Source organism: Cupressus sempervirens, chromosome 9, assembly GCF_028749045.1.
Source record: "Cupressus sempervirens isolate cs-2001-9-10 chromosome 9, ASM2874904v1, whole genome shotgun sequence".
Lineage (NCBI taxonomy): Eukaryota > Viridiplantae > Streptophyta > Pinopsida > Cupressales > Cupressaceae > Cupressus > Cupressus sempervirens.
Window position 1 is genome coordinate 104795878 of NC_143126.1, and position 27938 is coordinate 104823815.

Here is a 27938-nt window from a genome sequence, read left to right on the forward strand (position 1 = left end):
CCTCACAAAAAAACAAAGCCAGATTCTACCTATATCTACAAGCTAGATCCCAAGGGGTATTTTGGAGAAAATCCCCAACCTAGTTTCGATACACCCAAAACTGGAACTAAGGTGAATCTGAGACTAGCTAAGGCAGCGAAGAGAACCCCTCAGAAAGAACATCTGGAGCCACAAGCAGAACATGAGGATTTAGCATTACCTCCTCAAGATAATTGACCAGAGATATCTTCTATTCTAATTGAGGATACTAGGGAAGTCAACATCAGTTCTTCAGAGATCCCTAGGCTTGTTCACATTGCCGCATCCCTATCACAAGACCAAGATGATCTCCTCTTTGAGGTCTTAAGAAAGAACATTGGCCAATTTTCATGGTCATATCAAGACATGCCAGGGCTTGATCCAAAGCTTGTAGTTCATTATCTTGTAGTCAATCCACAGATCAAGCCCGTCAGACAAAAGCTTAGAAAAATGCACCCCAAGGTGGCATTACTGGTCAAAGCTGAGTTAGAAAGCATGTTAGCTGATAAGGTTATCCAACCTATCGACTATTCAGAGTGGATCTCCAACATGGTCCCCATCACTAAGCCTTCTGGTGATATCAGAATCTGCACTGATTTCAGAGATCTTAACAAAGCTTGTCCAAAAGATGATTTTCCCTTGCCCAACATAGATATGATTGTAGATCTTATAGCTGGACATGAAATTTTGTCCCTCATGGATGGATTTTCTGGGTATAATCAAATCAAGATTGCAGAAGAGGATCAGCATAAGACAACATTCACTACCCCTTGGGGAACCTTTTGCTACAACATGATGCCTTTTGGCCTAAAGAATGCTAGGCCTACCTATCAAAGAGCTATGACAACCATTTTTCATGATCTCATCCATAGCATTTTGGACGATTATGTGGATGATATCTTGGTCAAGTCTCATATCTTCATGGATCATCTTGCTGACCTGGAGAAAGTCTTTGATAGGTTAGCCAAATATCATCTCATGCTGAATCCCAAGAAATTTGTCTTTGGGGTCACATTTGGAAAGCTTCTAGGCTTTATAGTTTCTAAACGAGGTATAGAGATCAACCCCAAGAAGGTCAAAGCTATCTTAGACATGCCTCCTCCCTAGACACTGCAACAGCTTCATTCTCTCCAGGGAAAGCTTCAATCTATTCGGCACTTTATCTCCCAGCTTGCTGATAAGTGTACACCATTTTCACATTTACTAAAGAAGGATGAGAACTTCAAGTGGGATCATTTATGTCAGCACAGCTTCGATCAGCTCAAGTAGTATCTCACCAATCCCCCTATCTTGGCTCCACCAGTTCCTGGTCATCCCCTGATTTTGTATATATCAGCAACACCTACTGCTCTAGGGGCACTTCTAGCACAGCTCGATGACTACAGCAGAGAAAGAGCCATCTACTACATCAGTATAACCCTAGTTAGTTATGAACTCAATTACACTCCTATGGAAAAAGCTTGTTTGGAAGTTGTTTTCTCAACTCAAAAGCTTTGCCACTACATGCTAAGTCATACCATCCAACTAGTCTCCAAGATTGACCCTCTCAAGTATATGCTCTCTAGAACATCACTTACAGGCCATTTGGCCAAATGGGTTATGCTCCTTAGCAAATTTGACATCTAGTATGTGGACAGAAAGGCAATCAAAGGGCAAGCTATAGTAGATCACCTAGCTGATGCACCTCTAATAGATGCTTATCCATTGATCACAAAATTTTTAGATGAACATATCTATCTAATTGAAGAACAACCCCCATGGAAACTTTATTTTGATGGCTCATACACATCTCATGGATCAGGGGCAGGAATATTGTTGGTCACACCTCAAGGAGATTACATTCCAAAAGCCTCCAAGCTACAATTCCCTAGCACCAACAATATAGCTGAATATGAGGCCCTCATGGCAGGATTAAAGATAGCTCTAGAATGGAACATTGTTGAGCTACAAATCTTTGGTGATTCTCAGCTCATCATCAAGCAAGCCTTAAATGAATATCAAACCAAAGATGAAAAGCTATTACCCTACAAAGAGCTAGTTGATCAACTAGCCCATCATTTTACAAGTCTTCAGTTTACACAAGTGCCTCGAATACAGAACAAAGTAGCAGATGCTATGGAAACTATAAGCTCACTCTTGGAAATTCCCCAAGTAGCTATAGAGTATGAGTTTTTAGTGGAGCAGCTCCTCACACCCGCCTATGCAAATGAGGATTCAAACCGTGTTTGTATCTTGGTTGGTCCTGAATCCCCTTGGTACCATGAGATTCATGCTTACCTTAATGATGGTATCATATCCCCTCACCTCACACGTACCCAATGCCAAAATCTCATCCAAAAATCATCCCACTATGTTATCATAGCCAATACCCTATATCGTCGGGGTTATCACGATACTCTCTCTTGATGTTTAGACCAAAATGAGGCCGTGATGGTGTTAAAAGAAGTACACTCCAGACTTTGCAATGCCCACACAAGTGGTATTGTCCTAGTGTGAAAAATCTTTAGAGCAGGCTACTATTGGCCTACCATTGAAGAAGACTCCTGTGACTTTGTCAGAAAGTGTCTCCCATGTCAAAAGCATGCAAATCTTGTGCACGCTCCAGCACAGGATCTACAGCCTATTGCACCACCTTGGCCTTTCGCTTGTTGGGGCCTTGATCTAGTTGGAACTATCACACCCCTCTCATCTGATGGACATAAATAGATAATAATAGCTATAGACTACTTCACTAAATGGGTGGAAGCAGTCCCCCTAGTCTCAGCTATAGGAGTTCAGGTCTCCAAGTTCATCTTGTACCACATAATTTTCCGCTTCGGCATCCCATCCACCATCTTCATCGACCATGGAGGTAACTTTGAAAATCTCAACATGGAAGAATTATGCACTTCCCTCCACATCCATCACCACTTTTCTAGCCCATATTTCCCACAAGGTAACGGCCAGGCAGAGGCAACTAACAAAACCCTCCTCAAAATCTTAAAAAAAGTTGTCGATGATTCTGACTGTGATTGGCACCTACAAATAAATCCAACCCTATGAGCCTATTAAACTTCCTTTTGTACATCCATAGGCACAACTCCATACTTCCTAGTCTATGGTGCCGAATTGGTACTACCTATAGAGGTTGAACTTCCCTCCTTGTACATATCTTTGTAAGGGAAAATATCAGATGAAGAATACAAAGTAGCCCGGCTCACCCAGCTAGATCTCTTAGATGAGAAGAGACAACAAGCCTATGATCATCTCACAATCTATCAAACTCGTCTCAAAAGAAATTTCAACAAGAAGGTGCTTCCACAATAATTTCAGCCAGGTGACATGGTCCTCAAAGAAAACATGAAAGTCCAAGCAGATCGAGAAAAGAAAGGCAAGTTTGAACCTACATGGCTTGGTCCTTATGTTGTCACTACTTCCTTTGGCTTCGGAGCCTATCAGCTATTTACACTGGAATGAGAACTCTTGAATGATCCTACTAACATCATTCATCTCAAGAATTTCTATGCTTGAAGATCCTTAGTATACCGAGCTTTTGAAAAATACAAAAAAAAATAGTAAAGAGAAATAAGCGTCCAATGGTGAAAACTTGGCAATTCAAGCGCCTTGGATAGGTACCTTGGTGAAAACCTAGTAATTCAGGCGCATTGTGTACTAAGACTAATCCATTATCTATCACTATCATATCCCTCATCCATTCACCCACCATCCCATAAAACACCTGCTTGTTCCCTTGGTGTTCCAACCAAATATCCAAAATCTAATGGAGCTTGTAAATACCTCTTGTACAGATTGTAAAATCTTGTACCTCAGCTTGTAAAATCTTGTACCAAAGCTTGTATTATACCTTGTAAATCTTGTACCATACCTTATATATCAAAATCTTGTCCAAAGTTTGTATCATATTCTAGCCTGTAAATAATCTTGTATCCTAGCTTGTATACTATCACGTGCACACACAAAACTCCATTTTCACTTAAGCTTTTCGCAAACCATCTACCTATCCACCTATCACCTATTATAGACATCCCATCCTTCACTAACATTTTCATCTCAAAAAAACCAAAACATGAACAACCTTGTACATTTGTAACATATATTGGTCTGTCAGCTTGTACATCCTCTTTAGCTTAGTACCATTGTATCTATCCAGTTTTCGTGTCAGATCATTCTTGCTTAGCATCTTGCACACATCGCACAACCCTTGGTTAGCTATCCCAATGCATCCTTTAGGTAGATCTCCTATCACCAAAGTGTTATCCTTCTTAGTTCAGCTTGCCAGATGCATCACTCATCTAGATCCACCAGCTTAGGTGCTCTCTGATAGATCCTTGTAGGATATAGCTTTCCTCATGTCCGATCTTGGTCCGTTAGTACCTCGTCCTACCCATCTCATTGGCAAATGTTTCTCTTTTGGATTTTCACTTTTTTTTGAATTGGAATCTTCCCTTTTGGGTCTTGAAGTATCTTTTCCAAACAATCTTTTTGTTCCCTCCTGAAAGTTACCATGATCTTCCATATCATGGTATACTGCGAATGGGGCAATTTGGGCATAAGGTCTTGATCAAGTCTTTTGTTTTTTTTTTTTTTCTGCTTGTGAGTTACCCAGTGTCGGTTCCACTCTAATTCTTTCGAGATTCATGTGTGATGCTGGACAATCCTTGCGTATTTGTTTTGAGTCAGTATGTCAGTCCTCTAGACAGTTGGTGAAAAGGCCTTGATGTTCTTGGTAACCTTGGCAATTAACCAATAGTCCTATAGCAAATCTAGTGCTCAACTACATGGTGGTACTTCTTTTTGAAGTATCGCCCCGCTCAAAAAGCTTCAATGGTTTTCCTTCATCTCCATTATCCCCCATCCATATCCAGCATTCGTCTCTCCTACCCTAGCTTATGCATTAGTATCTCTTTGAATCACTCCTCACCTTTAGCTTTAGGGATCCACAATCCTAGTCTTAGGGATCCACTAATCCAAATCAATCCACCAAGCCTCATCTTTCGAGATCCACAATCCTAGTCCTCAGGATCTCTGAAACCCATCTTCTGCCAATCTGACTCTTTGAAATTCTGTTGCATCAGCTTTTTAATCCCCTCATCCATCTCCCCATCCTAGATTCCTTTTATAGCGCTCCGCTCCTTCATCCTCTGCAATCCCTGAAATCTTAAGCTTGCTTCCTCTTGTGCCTCTAATTCTCCTTTTATCATTCTCCTGTAGTGAGAGTTTGAGCTAACTAAACCTCTTCTCTTAATCCAATCTGAGTCTTCTTGCTCATCTCAGATTCTTGTACTTTTCAAGAAGTTGTCAACCCTCGCTTTCTCTCCCCACTGCCTTCTTGAGGGGGCATCTTGCAGTCCATTCTATCCTATTCTGCTCTAGCCTTGGGCATCTTATTTTCTTATCTTTGATGCCATGCTACTTTCGGCATCACATCAAAGAGGGGCAAAATGTAGACACCTAAAAACCTTTAGAAAATAAAGTATTTTTATTTTTTGAAAAATTCTTGATGACATCATCATTTATTAATTAATTATTTATTTAATTAATTAATTTATTTTTATGCCATTAAATCCCTTTATCTTAATTATAAATATTTAATTAAGGAATCCCTCCAAAAAATGTTTAAATCTTATTTAAACATTATTTCTTTATTTATTAATTATTTAATTAATAAATTGATCAAAAAATAAAAAATAAATAAAAAAATTATTTTTTGCCCAAAACTTGGCCAATTTTCTTAAGACCACTAACCTCTTCCAAAATCTTCTAATCCTTCTTTAATTTTGATTAAAGGCTAATCCCATCATTTCCTACCGCTAATCCAAACTCAAAATATTTAATTAAGATTAAATATTAATCCTCATGTTTATTTAAAAAGTTTTAATAAATATCTCCTCAACCCAAACCCTTGAAATAAATAAAACTTTATTTATTTCCTAAAAATCTAATTTATCCTCATCCTAAGAAGTTCTAGACTCTTCTAGAAAGTCTTCATCCTCATCCTAGGAAGTTCTAGAGTATTCTAGAAAGTCTTTATCCTCATCCAAAGTCTAGACTCTTCTAGTAAATGTCTTTAAACCTAATCCTAATCCACTCTTAACCTTGTCACATTCCTTAAAAATGGGTTAAAACTTACTAACCCAAGCCAAAGTTAAAAAATATCTCCTCCTTCACCCATCCTCATTAAATGCCATCCACTTGCCTATCCCTAAGCTAATCCTAAACCATCACAATCCATCCTCTAATTATTTGCACAATCCTAAGCAAGCTTAAAACCCTCCTAATCAAGCCCAAGTTGAAATTGCTCTCATCTCCCTCAAAATATCTCAACCATAAAATTTTATGAAGGCCACTAGGCCATAAATGACTCTTCCAAGCCCTTTTATTGCTCTTACAAGTCATTATGAGGGTCTTTATGAAAATTTTATCCCTTGAGCCTCCTTTGTTGACTCATCCTTCCCCTTTCTTCCATCCTCTCACCATGTGACATGTGTCACTCCCTAATTGGCTGTAAGGAAGCAGAATCCATGTGCTCTCCTCTCATGCAATCTGAGCCCTCCATGAGCTTTTTTCCATCCTTGCATCTTGGCTATCAATCCCTCAAGCCTCTTGCCTATAAATTGGATCCTTCCCCTTTGCAAAATAACACAGTCCATGAAGTAAAGTCATAATGCCATTTTAAGAAGCCATTTTACAACAAAAAAATACACTCACACCCAAATTTAAACTCCATTTGAAGCCATTTTTGAAGCATAAGCTTGAGCATACATCCTATCTATTTAGACAAAGCCACTCAACAAAAGAGCTTCTTATTTAGAGAGTCCATTAATGGCTCATATTCTCAATTGAGAGCTCATCTTAGTCTATCTTGAAGTTTATGAATTTTGTTTAGTTTGTAGAAGCTTTATTTAAATTTGGTTTCTATTAGCATACTAATATATTTCTCATATAAACTTACTTCTAATTAATCAAATAAAGTTATTTAATTAAATGAGAAGTCATTCATAATTAATTAAATGAAGCTATTTAATTAAATAAGAAAAGTGTCTCTAATTAATTAAAAATTACTTAATTAAATACAAAAGGTAATTATGAGAGCATATCTCATTTTATTAAATTAAATATTTCAACAAAATCTCTCTTCAGTTCAAAAAGAGAAATTTCCAGATCACTATTGATAAAAAATGAGCTAAATCAGTTAACTCTTTTTTCTATTAAAATTGAATCTGTTAAATCCTTATTTTACTCAAATTAAATCTGTTAACTCCCTTTATTTTGGAAATCTCCCTTTATGATTGAACTTCACCTTTAATCCTGATCGCTGATTGAAATCGATCTCAACCATTGATGAATTCCATGAAAGTCTATTTAAGAGACCCTCATCTCGTCATTTTGAAAGGTTGAATGAGAATTTGCATCAAATTTTTGTTGGAAGTCATACTCACATGTGCTCATATTCACATACGTAAAGATCAAGTTTGATCAAAAGTTGACGAGATTTAACCACAGTTGACTTGAGTTGACTAGTTTTGAAAAAAAATTTAAAATAATTAAACTAAATTATTTAATTAAATGGAGTACTTACATTTAATTAATTAAACAAATTTATTTAATTAAATGAGAACCCATTCCTAAATAATTAAATGAAGTTATTTAATTAAATAAAAAAAGTGTCTCTAATTAATTAAAGATTACTTAATTAAATAGAAAAAGTAATTATGAGAGCATATCTCATTTTATTAAATTAAATATCTCAACAAAATCTCTCTTTAGTTCAAAAAGGGAAATTTTCAGTTCACTATTGATAAAAAATGAGTTAAATCAGTTAACTCCTTTTTCTACTCAAATTGAATCAGTTAACTTCTTATTTTACTCAAATTAAATCTGTTAACTCCTTTTAATTTGGAAATCTCCCTCTATGACTGAACTTCACTTTTAATCCTGGCCGCTAAATGAAATCGATCTCAATCGTTGATGAATTCCAGGAAAGTCTATTTAAGAGACCCTCATCTCTTAATTTTGAAAGGTTGAATGAGAATTTGCATCAAATTGTTGCTGGAATTCATACTCATATTTGCTCATATTCACATACGCAAAGATCAAGTTTGACCAAAAGTTGACTAGATTTAACCACGGTTGACTTGAGTTGACTAGTTTCGAAAAGAATTTTGAAATAATTAAACTAAATTATTTAAGTAAATGGAGTACTTACTTCTAATTAATTAAAAAAATTTATTTAATTAAATGAGAAGCCATTCCTAATTAATTAAATGAAGTTATTTAATTAAATAAGAAAAGTGTCTCTAATTAATTAAAGATTATTTAATTAAATAAAAAAATTAATTATGAGAGCATATCTCATTTTATTAAATTAAATATCTCAACAAAATCTCTCTTCAATTCAAAAAGGGAAATTTCCAGTTCACTATTGATAAAAAATGAGTTAAATGAGTTAACTCTTTTTTCTACTCAAATTGAATCAGTTAAGTCCTTATTTTACTCAAATTAAATCTATTAACTCCCTTTAATTTGGAAATCTCCCTTTATGACTGAACTTCACCTTTAATCCTGACCGCTGATTGAAATCAATCTGAATCGTTGACGAATTCCAAAAAAGTCTATTTAAGAGACCCTCATCTCTTCATTTTGAAAGGTTGAATGAGAATTTGCATCGAATTATTGCCAGAAGTCATACTCACATTTGCTCATATTCACATACGGAAAGATCAAGTTTGACCAAAAGTTGACCAAATTTAACCACGGTTGACTTGAGTTGACTAGTTTTGAAAAGAATTTTGAAATAATTAAATAAAATTATTTAATTAAATGGAGTACTTACTTCTAATTAATTAAACAAAGTTATTTAATTAAATGAAAAGTCATTCCTAATTAATTAAATGAAGTTATTTAATTAAATAAGAAAAGTGTCTCTAATTAATTAAAGATTACTTAATTAAATAGAAAAAGTAATTATGAGAGCATATCTCATTTTATTAAATTAAATATCTCAACAAAACCTCTCTTCAGTTCAAAAAGAGAAATTTCCAGTTCACTATTGATAAAAAATGAGTTAAATAAGTTAACTCATTTTTCTACTCAAATTGAATTAGTGAACTCCTTATTTTACTCAAATTAAATCTATTAAATCCCTTTAATTTTGAGAACTCCCTTTATGACTGAACTTCACCTTTAATCCTTATCGCTGATTGAAATCGATCTCAACCGTGGATGAATTCCAGGAAAGTCTATTTAAGAGACCCTCATCTCTTCATTTTGAAAGGTTGAATGAGAATTTGCATCAAATTTTTGCTAAAATTCATACTCACATTTGACCATATTCACATACGCAAAGGTCAAGTTTGACCAAAAGTTGACCAAATTTAACCACGGTTGACATGAGTTGACTAGTTTCGTAAATAATTTTGAAATAATTTAAACAAATTATTTAATTGAATGCAGTACTTACTTCAAATTAATTAAACAAAGTTATTTAATTAAATGAGAAGCCATTCATAATTAATTAAATGAAGTTATTTAATTAAATAAGAAAAGTGTCTCTAATTAATTAAACATTATTTAATTAAATAAAAAAAGTAATTACGAGAGCAAATCTAATTTTATTAAATTGAAAATTTCAACAAAATCTCTCTGTAGTTCAAAAAGGGAAATTTGCAGTTCACTATTGACCAAAAATGAGTTAAATGAGTTAACTCCTTTTTCTAGTCAAATTGAATTAGTTAACTGCTTATTTTACTCAAATTAAATATGTTAACTCTCTTTAATTTGGAAATCTCCCTTTATGATTGAACTTCACCTTTAAATCCTAACCGTTGATTGAAATCGATCTCAACCGTTGATGAATTCCAGAAAAGTCTATTTAAGAGACCCTCATCTCTTTATTTTGAAAAGTTGAATGAGAATTTGCATCGAATTGTTGCTAGAATTCATACTCACATTTGCTCATATTCACATACGCAAAGATCAAGTTTGACCAAAAGTTGACCAGATTTAACCACGGTTGACTTGAGATGACTTTTTTCAAAAAGAATTTTCAAATAATTAAACAAAATTATTTAATTAAATGAGAAGCTATTCCTAATTAATCAAATGAAGTTATTTAATTAAATAAGAAAAGTGTCTCTAATTAGTTAATTAAATAGAAAAAGTAATTATGAGAGCATGTCTCATTTTATTAAATTAAATATCTCAACAAAATCCCTCTTCAGTTCAAAAAGAGAAATTTCCAATTCATTATTAATCAAAAATGAGTTAAATCAGTTAACTCCTTTTTCTACTCAAATTGAATCAATTAACTCCTTATTTTACTCAAATTAAATTTGTTAACTCCCTTTAATTTGAAAATCTCCCTTTATGACTGAACTTCACCTTTAATCCTGACCGTTGATTGAAATCAATGTCAACTATTGATGAATTTCTAGAAAAGTCTATTTAAGAGACCCTCATGTCTTCAATTTGAAAGGCTGAATCAGAATTTGCATCGAATTGTTGCTAGAATTCATACTCACATTTGCTCATATTCACATACGCAAAGATCAAGTTTGACTAAAATTTGACCAGATTTAACCACGGTTGACTTGAATTGACTAGTTTCGAAATTTTTTTTGAAATAATTAAATGAAATTATTTAATTAAATGAGAAGCCATTCCTAATTAATTAAATAAAGTTATTTAATTAAATAAGAAAAGTGTCTCTAATTAATTAAAGATTATTTAATTAAATAAAAAAAGTAATTATGAGAGCATATCTCATTTTATTAAATTAAATATCTCAACAAAATCTCTCTTCAGTTCTAAAAGAGAAATTTCCAGTTCACTATTGATAAAAAATGAGTTAAATGAGATAACTCCTTTTTCTACTCAAATTGAATCAGTTAACTCCTTATTTTACTCAAATTAAATCTGTTAACTCTCTTTAATTTGGAAATCTCCCTTTATGACTGAACTTCACCTTTAATCGTAATCGTGGATTGAAATCGATCTCAACTGTTAATGAAAATCCAAGAAAGTCTATTTATGAGACCCTCATCTCTTCATTTTGAAAGGTTGAATGAGAATTTGCATCAAATTTTTGCTGGAATTCATACTCACATTTGGTCATATTCACATTCGCAAAGATCAAGTTTGATGGAAAGTTGACCAGATTTAACCACGATTGACTTGAGTTGACTAGTTTCGAAAAGAATTTTGAAATAACTAAACAAAATTATTTAATTAAATGGAGTACTTATTTCTAATTAATTAAACAAATTTATTTAATTAAACGAGAAGCCATTGCTAATTAATTAAAGGAAGTTATTTAATTAAATAAGAAAAGTGTCTCTAATTAATTAAAGATTATTTAATTAAATAGAAAAAGTAATTATGAGAGCATATCTCATTTTATTAAATTAAATATCTCACAAAAATCAATCTTCAGTTCAAAAAGGAAAATTTTTCAATTCACTATTAATCAAAAATGAGTTAAATCGGTTAATTCCTTCTTCTATTCAAATTGAATTACTTAACTCTTTAGTTTACTCAAATTAAATCTATTAACTCTAATTTGGAAATCTTCCTTTATCACTGAACCTCACCTTTAATCCTAACCATTGATTGAAATTGATCTCAACCATTGATGAATTCCAGGAAATTCTATTTCAGAGACCCTCGTCTCTTCATTTTGAAAGGTTGAATGAGAATTTGCATCGAATTGATGCTGGAATTCATACTCACATTTGCTCATATTAACATACGCAAAGATCAAGTTTGACCAAAATTTGACCAGGTTTAACCACAGTTGACTTGAGTTGACTAGTTTCGAAAAGAATTTTAAAATAATTAAACGAAATTATTTAATTAAATGAAGTACTTACTTTTAATTAATTAAACAAAGTTATTTAATTAAATGAGAAGCCATTCCTAATTAATTAAATAAAGTTATTTAATTAAATAAGAAAAGTGTCTATAATTAATTAAAGATTATTTATATAAATAGAAAAAGTAATTATGAGAGCGTATCTCATTATATTAAATTAAATATCTCGACAAAATCTCTCTTCAGTTCAAAAAAGGAAATTTCTAGTTCACTATTGATCAAAAATGAGTTAAATTAGGTAACTCTTTTTTCTACTCAAATTGAATTAGTTAACTCCTTATTTTACTCAAATTAAATTTGTTAACTCCATTTAATTTGGAAATCTCTTTTTATTACTGAAATTCACTTTTAATCCTGACCATTGATTGAAATCGATCTCAACTATTGATAAATTCAAGGAAAGTCTATTTAAGAGACCCTCATCTCTTCATTTTGAAAGGTTGAATGAGAATTTTCATCGAATTGTTGCTAGAATTCATACTCACATTTGGTCATATTCACATACGCAAAGATAAAGTTTGACCAAAAATTAACTAGATTTAACCACGGTTGACTTGAGTTGACTAGTTTTGAAAAGAATTTTGAAATAATAAAATGAAATTATTAAATTAAATGGAGTACATAATTCTAATTAATTAAACAAAGTTATTTAATTAAATCAGAAGCCATTCCTAATTAATTAAATAAAGTTATTTAATTAAATAAGAAAAGTGTCTCTAATTAATTAAACATTATTTAATTAAATAAAAAAACTAATTATGAGAGCATATCTCATTTTATTAAATTAAATATCTCAACAAAAATCTCTCTTCAGTTCAAAAAGGGAAATTTCCAGTTCACTATTGATAAAAAATGAGTTAAATCAGTTAAGTCCTTTTTCTACTCGAATTGAATCAGTTAACTCCTTATTTTACTAAAATTAAATCTGTTCTCTCCCTTTAATTTTGAAATCTCCCCTTATGACTGAACTTTACCTTTAATCCTGACCATTGATTGAAATCGATCTCAACCGTTATGAATTCGAGGAAAGTCTATTTAAGAGACCCACATTTCTTCATTTTGTAAGGGTGAATGAGAATATGCATCGAATTGTTGCTGAAATTCATACTCACATTTGCTCATATTCACATACGCAAAGATCAAGTTTGACCAAAAGTTGACCAGATTTAACCACGATTGACTTGAGTTGACTAGTTTCACAAAGAGTTTTGAAATAATTAAACGAAATTATTTAATTTAATGTAGTACTTACTTCTAATTAATTAAACAAAGTTATTTAATTAAATGAGAAGCCATTCCTAATTAATTAAATGAAGTTATTTAATTAAATAGAAAAAGTAATTATGAGAGCATATCTCATTTTATTAAATTAAATATCTCAACAAAATCTCTCTTCAGTTCAAAAAGGGAAATTTCCAGTTCACTATTGATAAAAAATGAGTTAATTGAGTTAACACCTTTTTCTACTCAAATTGAATCAATTAACTCATTATTTTACTCAAATTAAATCTGTTAACTCACTTTAATTTGGAAATCTCCCTTTATGACTGAACTTCACCTTTAATCCTGACCGTTGTTTGAAATCGATCTCAACCATTGATGAATTTCAAGAAACTCTATTTAAGAGACCCTCATCTCTACATTTTGGAAAGTTGAATGAGAATTTGCATCGAATTGTTGCTGAGATTCATACTCACATTTGCTCATATTCAGATATGCAAAGATCAACTTTGACCAAAAGTTGACCAGATTTAACCACAGTTGACTTGAGTTGACTAGTTTCGAAAAGAATTTTGAAATAACTAAATAAAATTATTTAATTAAATTGACTACTTACTTCTAATTAATTAAACAAAGTTATTTAATTAAATGAGAAGGCATTCGTAATTAATTAAATGAAGTTATTTAATTAAATAAGAAAAGTGTCTCTAATTAATTAAAGATTATTTAATTAAATAGAAAAAGTAATTATCAGACCATATATCATTTTATTGAATTAAATATCTCAACAAAATCTCTCTTCAGTTCAAAAAGAAAAATTTCAAGTTCACTATTGATCAAAAATGAGTAAAATAAGTTAACTCCTTTTTCTACTCAAATTGAATAAGTTAACTGCTTATTTTACTCAAATTAAATCTGTTAACTCCCTTTAATTTTGAAATCTCCCTTTATGATTGAGCTTCACCTTTAATCCTGACCGTTGATTGAAATCGATCTCAACCGTTGATAAATTCCAAGAAAGTCTATTTAAGAGATCCTCATCTCTTCATTTTGAAAGGTTGAATGAGAATTTGCATCGAATTGTTGCTGGAATTCATGCTCACATTTGCTCATATTCACATACGCAAAGATCAAGTTTGACCAAAAAATGACCAGATTTAACCACGGTTGACTTGAACTGACTAGTTTCGAAAAGAATTTTGAAATAATTAAACAAAATTATTTAATAAAATGGAGTACTTACTTCTAATTAATTAAAAAAATTTATTTAATTAAATTAGAAGCCATTCCTAATTAGTTAAATGAAGTTATTTAATTAAATAAGAAAAGTTTCTCTAATTGATTAAAGATTATTTATTAAATAGAAAAAGTAATTATGAGAGCATATCTCATTTTATTAAATTAAATATCTCAACAAAATCACTCTTCAGTTCAAAAAGGGAAATTTCCAGTTCACTATTGATCAAAAATGAGTTAAATCAGTTAACTCTTTATTCTACTCAAATTGAATCAGTTAAGTCCTTATATTACTCAAGTTAAATCTGTTAACTCCTTTTAATTTGGAAATCTCCCTTTATGACTGAACTTCACCTTTAATCCTGACCATTGATTGAAATTGATCTCAACCGTTGATGAATTCCAGAAAAGTCTATTTAAGAGACCCTCATCTCTTCATTTTGAAAGGTTGAATGAGAATTTGCATCAAATTATTGCTGGAATTCATGCTCACATTTGCTCATGTTCACATACGCAAAGATCAAGTTTGACCGAAAGTTGACTAGATTTAACCACGGTTGACTTGAGTTGACTAGTTTCGAATAGAATTTTGAAATAACTAAACAAAATTATTTAATTAAATGTAGTACTTAATTCTAATTAATTAAACAAACTTATTTAATTAAATGAAAAGCCATTCTTAATTAATTAAATGAAGTTATTTAATTAAATAAGAAAAGTGTCTCTAATTAATTAAAGATTATTTAATTAAATAGAAAAAGTAATTATGAGACTATATCTCATTTAATTAAATTAAATATGTCAACAAAATCTCTCTTCAGTTCAAAAAGGAAAATTTCGAGTTCACTATTGATCAAAAATGGGTTAAATCAGTTAACTCTTCTTTCTACTCAAATTGAATTAGTTAACTCCTTATTTTACTCAAATTAAATTTATTAACTCCCTTTAATTTGGAAATATCCCTTTATGACTGAACTTCACCTTTAATCCTGACCGCTGTTTCAAATCGATCTCAACCGTTGATTAATTCCAAGAAAGTCTATTTAAGAGACCCTCATCTCTTCATTTTGAAAGGTTGAATGAGAATTTGCATCGAATTGCTGCTAGAATTCATACTCACATTTGCTCATATTCACATATGCAAAGATCAAGTTTGACCAAAAGTTGACCAAATTTAACTACGGTTGACTTGAGTTGACTAGTTTTGAAAAAAATTTTGAAATAATTAAACGAAATTATGTAATTAAATAGAGTACTTACTTCTAATTAATTAAACAAAGTTATTTAATTAAATGAGAAGCCATTCCTAATTAATTAAATGAAGTTATTTAATTAAATAAGAAAAGTGTCTCTAATTAATTAAAGATTATTGAATTAAATAGAAAAAGTAATTATGAGAGCATATCTCATTTTATTAAATTAAATATCTCAACAAAGTCTGTATTCAATTCAAAAAAGGAAATTTCTAGTTCACTATTGATAAAAAAATGAGTTAAATGAGTTAACTCCTTATTCTACTCAAATTGAATCAGTTAACTCCTTATTTTACTCAAATTAAACCTGTTAACTCACTTTAATTTGGAAATCTCCCTTTATGACTGAACTTCACCTTTAATCCTTACCGTTGATTGAAATCGATCTCAACCGTTGATGAATTCCAGGAAAGTCTATTGAAGAGACCCTCATCTCTTCATTTTGAAAGGTTGAATTAGAATTTGCATTGAATTGTTGCTGGAATTCATACACACATTTGCTCATATTCACATACGCAAAGATCAAGTTTGACCAAAAGTTGACCAAATTTAACCACGGTTGACTTGAGTTGACTAGTTTCGAAATATTTTTTGAAATAATTAAACAAAATTATTTAATTAAATGGAGTACTTACTTCTAACTAATTAAACAAAGTTATTTAATTAAATGAGAAGCCATTCCTAATTAATTAACTAAAGTTATTTAATTAAATAAGAAATGTGTCTCTAATTAAATAAAGATTATTTAATTAAATAGAAAAAGTAATTATGAGAGCATATCTCATTTTATTAAATTAAATATCTCAACAAAATCTCTCTTCAGTTCAAAAAGCAAAATTTTCAGTTCACTATTGATCAAAAATGAGTTAAATCGATTAACTACTTTTTCTACTCAAATTGAATCAGTTAACTCCTTATTCTACTCAAATTAAATCTGTTAACTCACTTTAATTTGAAAATCTCCCTTTATGATTGAACTTCACCTTTAATCCTAACCATTGATTGAAATCGATCTGAACTGTTGATGAATTTTAAGACACCCTTCTCTCTTCATTTTGAAAGGTTGAATGAGAATTTGCATCGAATTGTTGTTGGAATTCATACTCACATTTGCTCATATTCACATACGCAAAGATCAAGTTTGACCAAAAGTTGATCAGATTTAACCACGATTTATTTGAGTTGACAAGTTTCGAAATGAATTTTGAAATAATTAATTGAAATTGTTTAATTAAATGGAGTACTTACATCTAATTAATTAAACAAAGTTATTTAATTAAGTCAGAAGCCATTCTTAATTAATTAAATGACGTTATTTAATTAAATATTAAAAGTGTCTCTAATTAATTAAAGATTATTTAATTAAATAGAAAAAATAATTATGAGAGCATATCTCATTTTATTAAATTAAATATCTCAACAAAATCTCTCTTCAGTTCAAAAAGGGAAATTTCCAGTTCACTATTGATCAAAAATGAGTTAAATCAGTTAACTCCTTTTTCTACTGAAATTGAATTAGTTAACTCCTTATTTTACTCAAATTCAGTCTATTAACTCCCTTTGATTTGGAAATCTCCCTTTATGACTGAACTTCACCTTTAATCCTGACTCTTGATTGAAATCGATCTCACCCGTTGATTAATTCCAAGAAAGTGCATTTAATAGACCCTCATCTTTTCATTTTGAAAGGTTGAATGAGAATTTGCATCGAATTGTTGTGTGAATTCATACTCACATTTGGTCATATTCACATACGCAAAGATCAAGTTTGACCAAAAGTTGACTAGATTTAACCACGGTTGACTTGAGTTGACTAGTTTTGAAAAGAATTTTGAAATGATTAAACGAAATTATTTAATTAAATGTAGTACTTACTTCTAATTAATTAAACAAAGTTATTTAATTAAATGAGAAGCCATTCCTAATTAATTAAATGAAGTTATTTAATTAAACAAAAAAAGTGTCTCTAATTAATTAAAGATTATTTAATTAAATAGAAAAAGCAATTATGAGAGCATTTCTCATTTTATTAAATTAAATATCTCAACAAAATCTCTATTCAATTCAAAAAGGGAAACTTCCAGTTTACTATTGATCAAAAATGAGTTAAATCAATTAACTCCTTTTTCTACTCAAATTGAATCAGTTAACTCTTTATTTTACTCAAATTAAATCTCTTAACTCCCTCTAATTTGGAAATCTCCCTTTATGACTGAACTTCACCTTTAATCTTGACCGTTGATTGAAATCAATCTCAACCGTTGATGAATTCCACGAAAGTCTATTTAAGAGACCCTCATCTCTTCATTTTGAAAAGTTGAATGAGAATTTGCATCGAATTGTTGCTAGAATTCGTACCCACATTTTCTCATATTCACATATGCAAAGATCAAGTTTGACCAAAAGTTGATTAGATTTAACCACGGTTGACTTGAGTTGACAAGTTTCGAAAAGAATTTTGAAATAATTAAATGAAATTATTTAATTAAATGGAGTACTTACTGCTAATTAAGTAAAAAAAGTTATTTAATTAAATGAGAAGCCATTCCTAATTAATTAAATGAAGTTATTTAATTAAATATTAAAAGTGTCTCTAATTAATTAAAGATTATTTAATTAAATAGAAAAAGTAATTATGAGAGTATATCTCATTTTACTAAATTAAATATCTCAACAAAATCTCTCTTCAGTTCAAAAAGGGAAATTTTCAGTTCACTATTGATAAAAAATGAGTTAAATCAATTAACTCCTTTTTCTACTCAAATTGAATCAGTTAACTCCTTATTTTACTCAAATTAAATTTGTTAACTCCCTTTAATTTGGAAATCTCCTTTTATGACTGAACTTCACTTTTAATCCTGACCGTTGATTGAAATCAATCTCAACCGTTCATGAATTCTAAGGAAGTCTATTTAAGAGACCCTCATCTCTTCATTTTGAAAGGTTGAAAGAGAATTTGCATTGAATTGTTGTTGGAATTTATACTCACGTTTGCTCATATTTTGTAGTGCCTACCCTCGTTCACATCTTTTCTGGACATTGTTGTTATTATCAGACTATGATGGACTAGTTATATGTTGATGGATTAGTGCTATTTTTTTGACACTATCAGACATTATGTTATGGATTCAGAGGTTATGAGATGAGATTATTTAGACTTTACATTTCATGCATACATGATGATCATTATACTATTTTTAGTTATTATTGATGATTAGTTGATGATTATTAACTCATGTGTTTTATTATGGATACTTGCTCCATACTTTCATATGTATGGTGTGTGTGTTTTCTTATTGTATGGCATTTTTGATGTGGTTAAAGAAGGGAGTCGTAGTCACCTGCTTAGTCGAGATCTACACGATGCACCACTTCCTGCCATTGTCTGTTTAGCTTAGCATATATATATATATATATATATTGTATGTACATGCATAGTTTTTCTGTAGGTTCTAAGTACCGGGTATTGACTACTCTGAATTGCCAGGATAAGCGTACCCTATTATACTATCTCAATGATAAGAGAAGGGAGATAAATTCTCATGTCCAAATCCCAAACCCTTAAACCAATTGTCCTAGTGAGGTCTGACAAGTATCTGAATATTTTACCCACCGAATGTGTCGGATGACATAATTCATGATTTTTAACCCTTTAGACTGATTTTGAGTGATTTGCTCTATAATGGGTTTTCATATTTTATCTTGGAAGTCTATGGTGAATTTTCTATTAATTAAGTCTTAATCAATAGATTTAATTAATAAATTAATTATTTGAGAAAATTAATATAAAATATCATGTTATTTGATATTTTGATTATAATTAATTGAATGAGAATTAATTGAGGAAAAATAATTAAATAGAAGAAAATTAGAAATTAAAATTAATAATAATAATAAAATAATAATAAATTAATAAATAAATAATAACAATAAAAGTTATAAAAATTAAAATAAAAGTTATAAATATTTAAATAGAAATTATATTAAAGTGAATTGGAGTTATAAGCTTGCATGAGAATTAACGCACTTCTATATTTCTCATGTGTCAACAACACGGGGGTTAGTGCATCGATTAAGCACATGGTGTCTACAACCCTATCGCTCATCTTGAAGGTTGGAAAAGACCCATGCTTAGTTGGTCACACCTTCCAGCTATTTCTAGAAGCATTCTAGATGTTTCCTGAAAGCTCTTTATATCTAGGCATTCATAGAAGCTTAGACATAGCATTGGGAGAGCAATTGGAGCATTGGAGGACTCGAGAATTCTGAAGAAGGGAGGAGCTTGCTCTGTGAATTTTCTGACGAAGAGCAATTTAGCATCAGAATCCGGGTAGATTCTTGTGATTTTAATTATGCTATTTTCGCATCACACATTCCCTGTCTTCTTCGTGTCTTCCATATGTCTTCTGAGAAGTTTCATATTTATATGCATTCTCAATATGGGTAGATTAATTTATTGGAGAATTTTATATGCATTCTATAATGCAAATATTTTATTCTTAAATTGTAGATATAATCTTTGTGAAAAAAAAAAAAAACATATATCGTTATATATTCAGATCAGCATACATATACATATATATATCTATATATATGCATATGTATACATTTATTATGAATCTATTATAAAATTCGAATATATATATATATATATATATATATATATATATATATATATGTAAACATGTTATTTATAAATTTAAGTTATTATTATTTGATAAATGATTTATATTGAAGGTTTATTTTCATAAAGGTGACTCTTTAATAACTTTCAACTATTTAATAATTTAATTGTTTTAAATTATTAAATAAAGAATTGATAGTTTGGTGGGGAATGTATCAAACAAATATTGTTAATTGGAAAATGGATTTTTTTTAGTTCTAATAAGGAAAACTTTTATCCAAAAACAATATATGTGTTCCTCCATTCAAACTTGGAAACTAAAACTGAGATCTCTACATTTTGTAAACTTGGTATAACCAAAACATGTGTTTGCATTATGTATTCTTTAAGCTATTGTTTTAGGTTTTGGGTTGACTAGTGTTGACCAGTATAGGACGTCTACCAGAGGCTTGGGGGTTATGTGATTGTGGTGACATGATGATGTTTTATTCTCGATCTTTATAAACTGAACCATGGTTATGTGACAGAATGCTCTATGTATTGGTTGTGATTACTGATTGTTATAGTTGAGATTTTTATGTATGAGACACTTGACTTAACCATTATTTTGGTCATCGATCAGTTATCCTTGGTTATTTTCTAGTTGCCATGATGGGACTGTAATGTGGATTTATTTTTTATGATGTCATGTTGTGACATGTTTGACTCAACCATTTTTGGAGTCTTCGATCAGTATGATTGAGATATATATTTTGGTTCTTGAGAACCATTGGATATTTGATTATCAATGATACTTCAGTTGCCAATAGAGAGCTGTTGTGTTCATGATTTTCTATGGATGATAGCTCATGGAGATTTGATGCTTTTTATGCATATTTGATGATTTTATTATGGATTATCTTTTGTGATTTTGAGATTTATGATTCCATGAGCATTAGGGTAGGATATCTGCATGTAGTGATAGGAAGTGGCTTGCAATGGGGGACGGGGCCCTAAGAGGCTGCCAGGGTAACTCATTATAAGTTGGATTAATAAGTGATAACATTCACACCTAATACTAACTAAATGAACTTAAAAAGATAAGTTTTTTGTTCTCGCCCATGCCTTGAGTGCTTGTACAGGCTAGGATGGGAGTAGTCAGATGCATGGTTGCGACTTTGTACATTCCGTAGTATGCCTCGTCAGTATGAGAGGATACTAGTGGCCGCATGAAATCAGTATGGACCCATGGAGTTTAGCTAACTACCAAGGTAACTTGTACGTGATAATTGCGATGACACTTTCCCGCTTGCATGGTAGGTTCCTACATGTCATTGTGTGCCTCTAGGATTAGATGTCAGATTTTGTGTTGGAACCTTTGAGTTAGTATATTTTAAGATTCTTGGACTTATAAAGATATGTGCTATGTGAATTTGATAGCCTGTTTCAGACTTGAGGTTATCTCCTTAGCACGGTGGGAGTGGACCACTTAGGTACCATGCGGTCGGGTGGTAGTGTATTTTCCACTCTTATCATTTTGAGATTCATTGAGATATCGTGGCTGATGCGTCCTTCATGATGGTGGATATGTATCTTTTTTCATTGATGATTAGCATATGTTAGATGATGTTATCTTATGCTTTTATTTGCATGTTAGATTACTTCTACATATGATGTATTTATTAGGAGTGACATTCCTACTATGTAATATCGATGATCTCTTCAGTGATTTGGAATGTTACACACGGAGGGATGGCTAGGATCCACGATAGTCTAATGATGCTATTAACTGTTGGGAGGAACCATGCACTTAGTTTATTATGTTTGATCTTTATGATGGATGTATATGACTTCTATGATGATGTATCATGTGATTATCTCTACTTTGATGTATCATGGATTAGAATAAGATGATGTACCTTATTCTATGTATGTATATTCTTTTGAGCTTGTCATACCCTGTGACATGTACAGTGGATGATTGAGTATTTGAAATGTAATGTATAAACATTGGACTTACCATTATTATTTCATGTGGATGTCGTACTAAATGGATTCATGTATGTAATTAAATGTTAAGGGATCTTAAAGAATGTAATCTGTTATTTATGTTATGTTTATTTTCATATGGACATTAATACTGCTTCTGTTATTGTGCATTAGTTATATGTGGTATTTGCCTTTAAAAAAAAAAAAATTAAAAAAATGCTATGAAACTTAGCGAAATTTTAGGTTAATTCTTTGAATCCCTTGGCGGGGCATTACATATTGACATACGCAAAGATCAAGTTTGACCAAAACTTGACCAGATTTAACCATGGTTGACTTGAGTTGACTAGTTTCGAAAACAATTTTGAAATAATTAAATGGAGTACTTACTTCTCATTAATTAAACAAAGTTAATTAATTAAATAAGAAACCATTCCTAATTAATTAAATGAAGTTATTTAATTAAATAAGAAAAGTGTCTTTAATTAATTAAAGATTATTTAATTAAATAGAAAAAGTAATTATGAGAGCATATCTCATTTTATTAAATTAAATATCTCAACAAAATCTCTCTTCAGTTCAAAAAGGGAAATTTCCAATTTACTATTGATAAAAAATGAGTTAAATCAGTTAACTCTTTTTTCTACTCAAATTGAATCAGTTAACTCCTTATTTTACTCAAATTAAATCTGTTAACTCCCTTTAATTTAAAAATCTCTCTTTATGACTAAACTTCACCTTTAATCCTGACCGTTGATTGAAATCGATCTCAACCGTTGATGAATTCCAACAAAGTCTATTTAAGAGACCCTCATCTTTTCATTTTGAAAGGTTGTATGAGAATTTGCATCGAATTCATACTCACATTTGCTCATATTCACATATGCATAGATCAAGTTTGACCAAAAGTTCACCAAATTTAACCACGGTTGACTTGAGTTGACTAGTTTCAAATTTTTTATTGAAATAATTAAATGAAATTATTTAATTAAATGGAGTACTTACTTCTAATTATTTAAACAAAGTTATTTAATTAAATGAGAAGCCATTCCTAATTAATTAAATGAAGTTATTTAATTAAATAAGAAAAGTGTCTTTAATTAATTAAAGATTATTTAATTAAATAGAAAATATAATTATGAGAGCATATCTCATTTTATTAAATCAAATATCTCAACAAAATCTCTCTTCAGGTCAAAAAGGGAAATTTCCAGTTCACTATTGATCAAAATTGAGTTAAATTAGTTAATTCATTTTTCTACTCAAATTGAATTATTTAACTCCTTATTTTACTCACATTAAATCTATTAACTCCATTTAATTTAGAAATCTTCCTTTATGACCGAACTTCACCTTTAATCCTGACCGTTGATTGAAATCGATCTCAACCGTTGATGAATTTAAGGAAAGTCTAATTAAGAGACCCTCATCTCTTCATTTTCAAAGGTTGAATGAGAATTTGCATCAAATTGTTGCTAGAATTCATACTCACATTTGCTCATATTCACATACGCAAAGATCAAGTTTGACCAAAAGTTCACCAGATTTAACCACGGTTGACTTGAGTTAACTAGTTTCGAAAAGAATTTTGAAATAATTAAACAAAATCATTTAATTAAATAGATTACTTACTTTTAATTAAATAAACAAAGTTATTTAATTAAATAAGAAATGTGTCTGTAATTAATTAAAGATTATTTAATTAAATAGAAAAAGTAATTAAGAGAGCATTTCGCATTTTATTAAATTAAATATCTCAAAAAAATCTCTCTTCAGTTGAAAAAGGGAAATTTCTTGTTCACTATTGATCAAAAATGTGTTAAATCAGTTAACTCCATTTTCTACTCAAATTGAATCATTTAACTCCTTATTTTACTCAAATTAAATCTGTTAACTCCCTATAAATTGGAAATCTCCCTTTATGACTGAACTTCACCTTTAATCCTGACTGTTGATTGAAATCGATCTCAACCGTTGATGAATTTTAGGAAAGTCTATTTAAGAGACTCTCATCTCTTCATTTTGAAAGGTTGAATGAGAATTTGCATCGAATTGTTGCTAGAATTCATACTCACATTTGCTCATATTCACATACGCAAAGATCAAGCTTGACCAAAAGTTGACCAGATTTAACCACGGTTGAGTTGAGTTGAATAGTTTCGAAAAGAATTTTGAAATAATTAAACAAAATGATTTAATTAAATTGAGTAATTACTTCTAATTAACTAAACAAAGTTATTTAATTAAATGAGAAGCCATTCCTAATTAAATAAATGAAGTTATTTAATTAAATAAGAAAAGTGTCTCTAATTAATTAAAGATTATTTAATTAAATAGAAAAAGTAATTATAAGAGCATATCTCATTTTATTAAATTAAATATCTCAACAAAATCTCTCTTTAGTTCAAAAAGGGAAACTTCCAGTTTACTATTGATAAAAAATGAGTTAAATCAGTTAACTGCTTTTTCAACTCAAATTGAATCTGTTAACTTGTTATTTTACTCAAATTAAATCTGTTAACTCCCTTTAATTTGGAAATCTCCCTTTATGACTCAACTTCACCTTTATTACTGACCATTGATTGAAACCGATCTCAACAACTGATGAATTCCAAGAAAGTCTATTTAAGAGACTCTCATCTCTTCATTTTGAAAGGTTGAATGAGAATTTGCATCGAATTGTTTCTGAAATTCATACTCACATTTGCTCATATTCACATACGTAAAGATCAAGTTTGACCAAAAGTTGACTAGATTTAACCACGGTTGACTTGAATTAACTAGTTTCGAAAAGAATTTTAAAATAATTAAACAAAATTATTTAATTAAATGGAGTACTTACTTCTAATTAATTAAACAAAGTTATTTAATTAAATGAGAAGTCATTCCTAATTAATTAAATGAAGTTATTTAATTAAATAATAAAAGTGTCTCTAATTAATTAAAGATTATTTAATTAAATAGAAATAGTAATTATGAGAGCATATCTCATTTTATTAAATTAAATATCTTAACAAAATCTCTCTTCAGTTCAAAAAGGAAAATTTTTAGTTCACTATTAATCAAAAATGAGTTAAATCAGTTAACTCCTTTTTCTACTCAAATTGAATCAGTTAACTCCTTATTTTACTCAAATTAAATATGTTAACTCCATTTAATTTTGAAATTTTCCTTTATAACTGAACTTCACATTTAATCCTGACCGTTGATTGAAATCGATCTCAACCGTTGATGAATTTTAGGAAAGTCTATTTAAGAGTCCCTCATGTCATCATTTTGAAAGGTTGAATGAGAATTTGCATCGAATTGTTGGTGGAATTCGTACTCACATTTTCTCATATTCACATACGCAAAGATCAAGTTTGACCAAAAGTTGATCAGATTTAACTATGGTTGACTTGAGTTGACTAGTTTCAAAAAGAATTTTGAAATAATTAAATGAAATTATTTAATTAAATGGAGGACTTACTTCGAATTAATTAAACAAAGTTATATAATTAAATGAGAAGCCATTCCTAATTAATTAAATGAAGTTATTTAATTAAATAAGAAAAGTGTCTCTCATTAACTAAAGATTATTTAATTAAATAGAAAAAGTAATTATGAGAGCATATCTCATTCTATAAGATTAAATATCTCAACAAAATCTCTCTTCAGTTCAAAAAGGGAAATTTCGAGTTCACTATTGATAAAAAATGAGTTCAATCAGTTAACTCCTTTTTCTACTCAAATTGAATCAGTTAACTCTTTATTTTACTCAAATTAAATCTGTTAACTCCATTTAATTGGGAAATCTTCCATTATGACTGAACTTCACCTTTAATCTTGACCGTTGATTGAAATCGATCTCAACCATTGATGAATTATAGGAAAGTCTATTTAAAAGACCCTCATCTCTTCATTTTCAAAAGTTGAATGAGAATTTGCATCGAATTGTTACTAGAATTCATACTCACATTTGCTCATATTCACATACGCAAAGATCAAGTTTGACCAAAAGTTCACCAGATTTAACCACGACTGACTTGAGTTAACTAGTTTCAAAAAGAATTTTTAAATAATTAAACGAAATCATTTAATTAAATGAAGTACTTAATTTTAATTAACTAAAAAAAGTTATTTAATTAAATAAGAAATGTGTCTGTAATTAATTAAACAATATTTAATTAAACAGAAAAGGTAATTATGAGAGCATATCTCATTTTATTAAATTAAATATCTCAACAAAATCTCTCTTCAGTTCAAAAAGGGAAATTTTCAGTTCAGTATTTATAAAAAATGAGTTAAATCAGTTAACTCCTTTTTCTACTCAAATTGAATCAGTTAACTCCATATTTAAATCGATCTCAACAATTGATGAATTCCAGCAAAGTCTATTTAAGAGACTCTCATCTCTTCATTTTGAAAGGTTGAATGAGAATTTGCATCAAATTATTGTTGAAATTCATATTCACATTTTCTCATATTCACATACGCAAAGATCAAGTTTGACCAAAAGTTGACCAGATTTAATCATGGTTGACTTGAATTAACTAGTTTTGAAAAGAATTTTAAAATAATTAAACAAAATTATTTAATTAAATGGAGTACTTACTTCCAATTAATTAAACAAAGTTATTTAATTAAATGAGAAGCCATTCCTAATTAATTAAAAGAAGTTATTTAATTAAATAAGAAAAGTGTCCCTAATTAATTAAAGATTATTTAAATAAATAGAAAAGTAATTATGAGAGCATATCTCATTTTATTAAATTAAATATCTCAACAAAATCTCTCTTCAGTTCAAAAGGGAAAATTTTCAGTTCACTATTGATCAAAAATGAGTTAAATCAGTTAACTCCTTTTTCTATGCAAATCGAATCAGTTAACTCCTTATTTTACTCAAATTAAATCTGTTAACTCCATTTAATTTGGAAATCTTCATTTATGACTGAACTTCACCTTCAATCTTGACCATTGATTGAAATCGATCTCAACCGTTGATGAATTCTAGGAAAGTGTATTTAAGAGACCCTCATCTCTTCATTTTGAAATTGATCTCAACCGTTGATGAATTCCAGGAAAGTGTATTTAAGAGACCCTCAACTCTTCATTTTGAAAGATTGAATGAGAATTTGCATCGAATTGTGGCTGGAATTCATACTCACATTTGCTCATATTCACATACGCAAAGATCAAGGTTGACCAAAAGTTGACCAGATTTAACCACGGTTGAGTTGAGTTGAGTAGTTTCGAAAAGAATTTTGAAATAATTAAACAAAATGATTTAATTAAATTGAGTAATTACTTCTAATTAACTAAACAAAGTTATTTAATTAAATGAGAAGCCATTCCTAATTAAATAAATGAAGTTATTTAATTAAATAAGAAAATTGGATTTAATTAATTAAAGATTGTTTAATTAAATAGAAAAAGTAATTATGACAGCATATCTCATTTTATTAAATTAAATATCCCAACAAAATCTCTCTTTAGTTCAAAAAGGGAAACTTCCAGTTTACTATTGAACAAAAATGAGTTAAATCAGTTAACTCCTTTTTCAACTCAAATTGAATCAGTTAACTCGTTATTTTACTCAAATTAAATCTGTTAACTCTTTTTAATTTGGAAATCTCCCTTTATGACTAAACTTCACCTTTAATCCTGACCGTTGATTGAAATCGATCTCAACAATTGATGAATTCCAGGAAAGTCTATTTAAGAGACCGTCATCATTACATTTTGAAAGGTTGAATGATAATTTGCATCG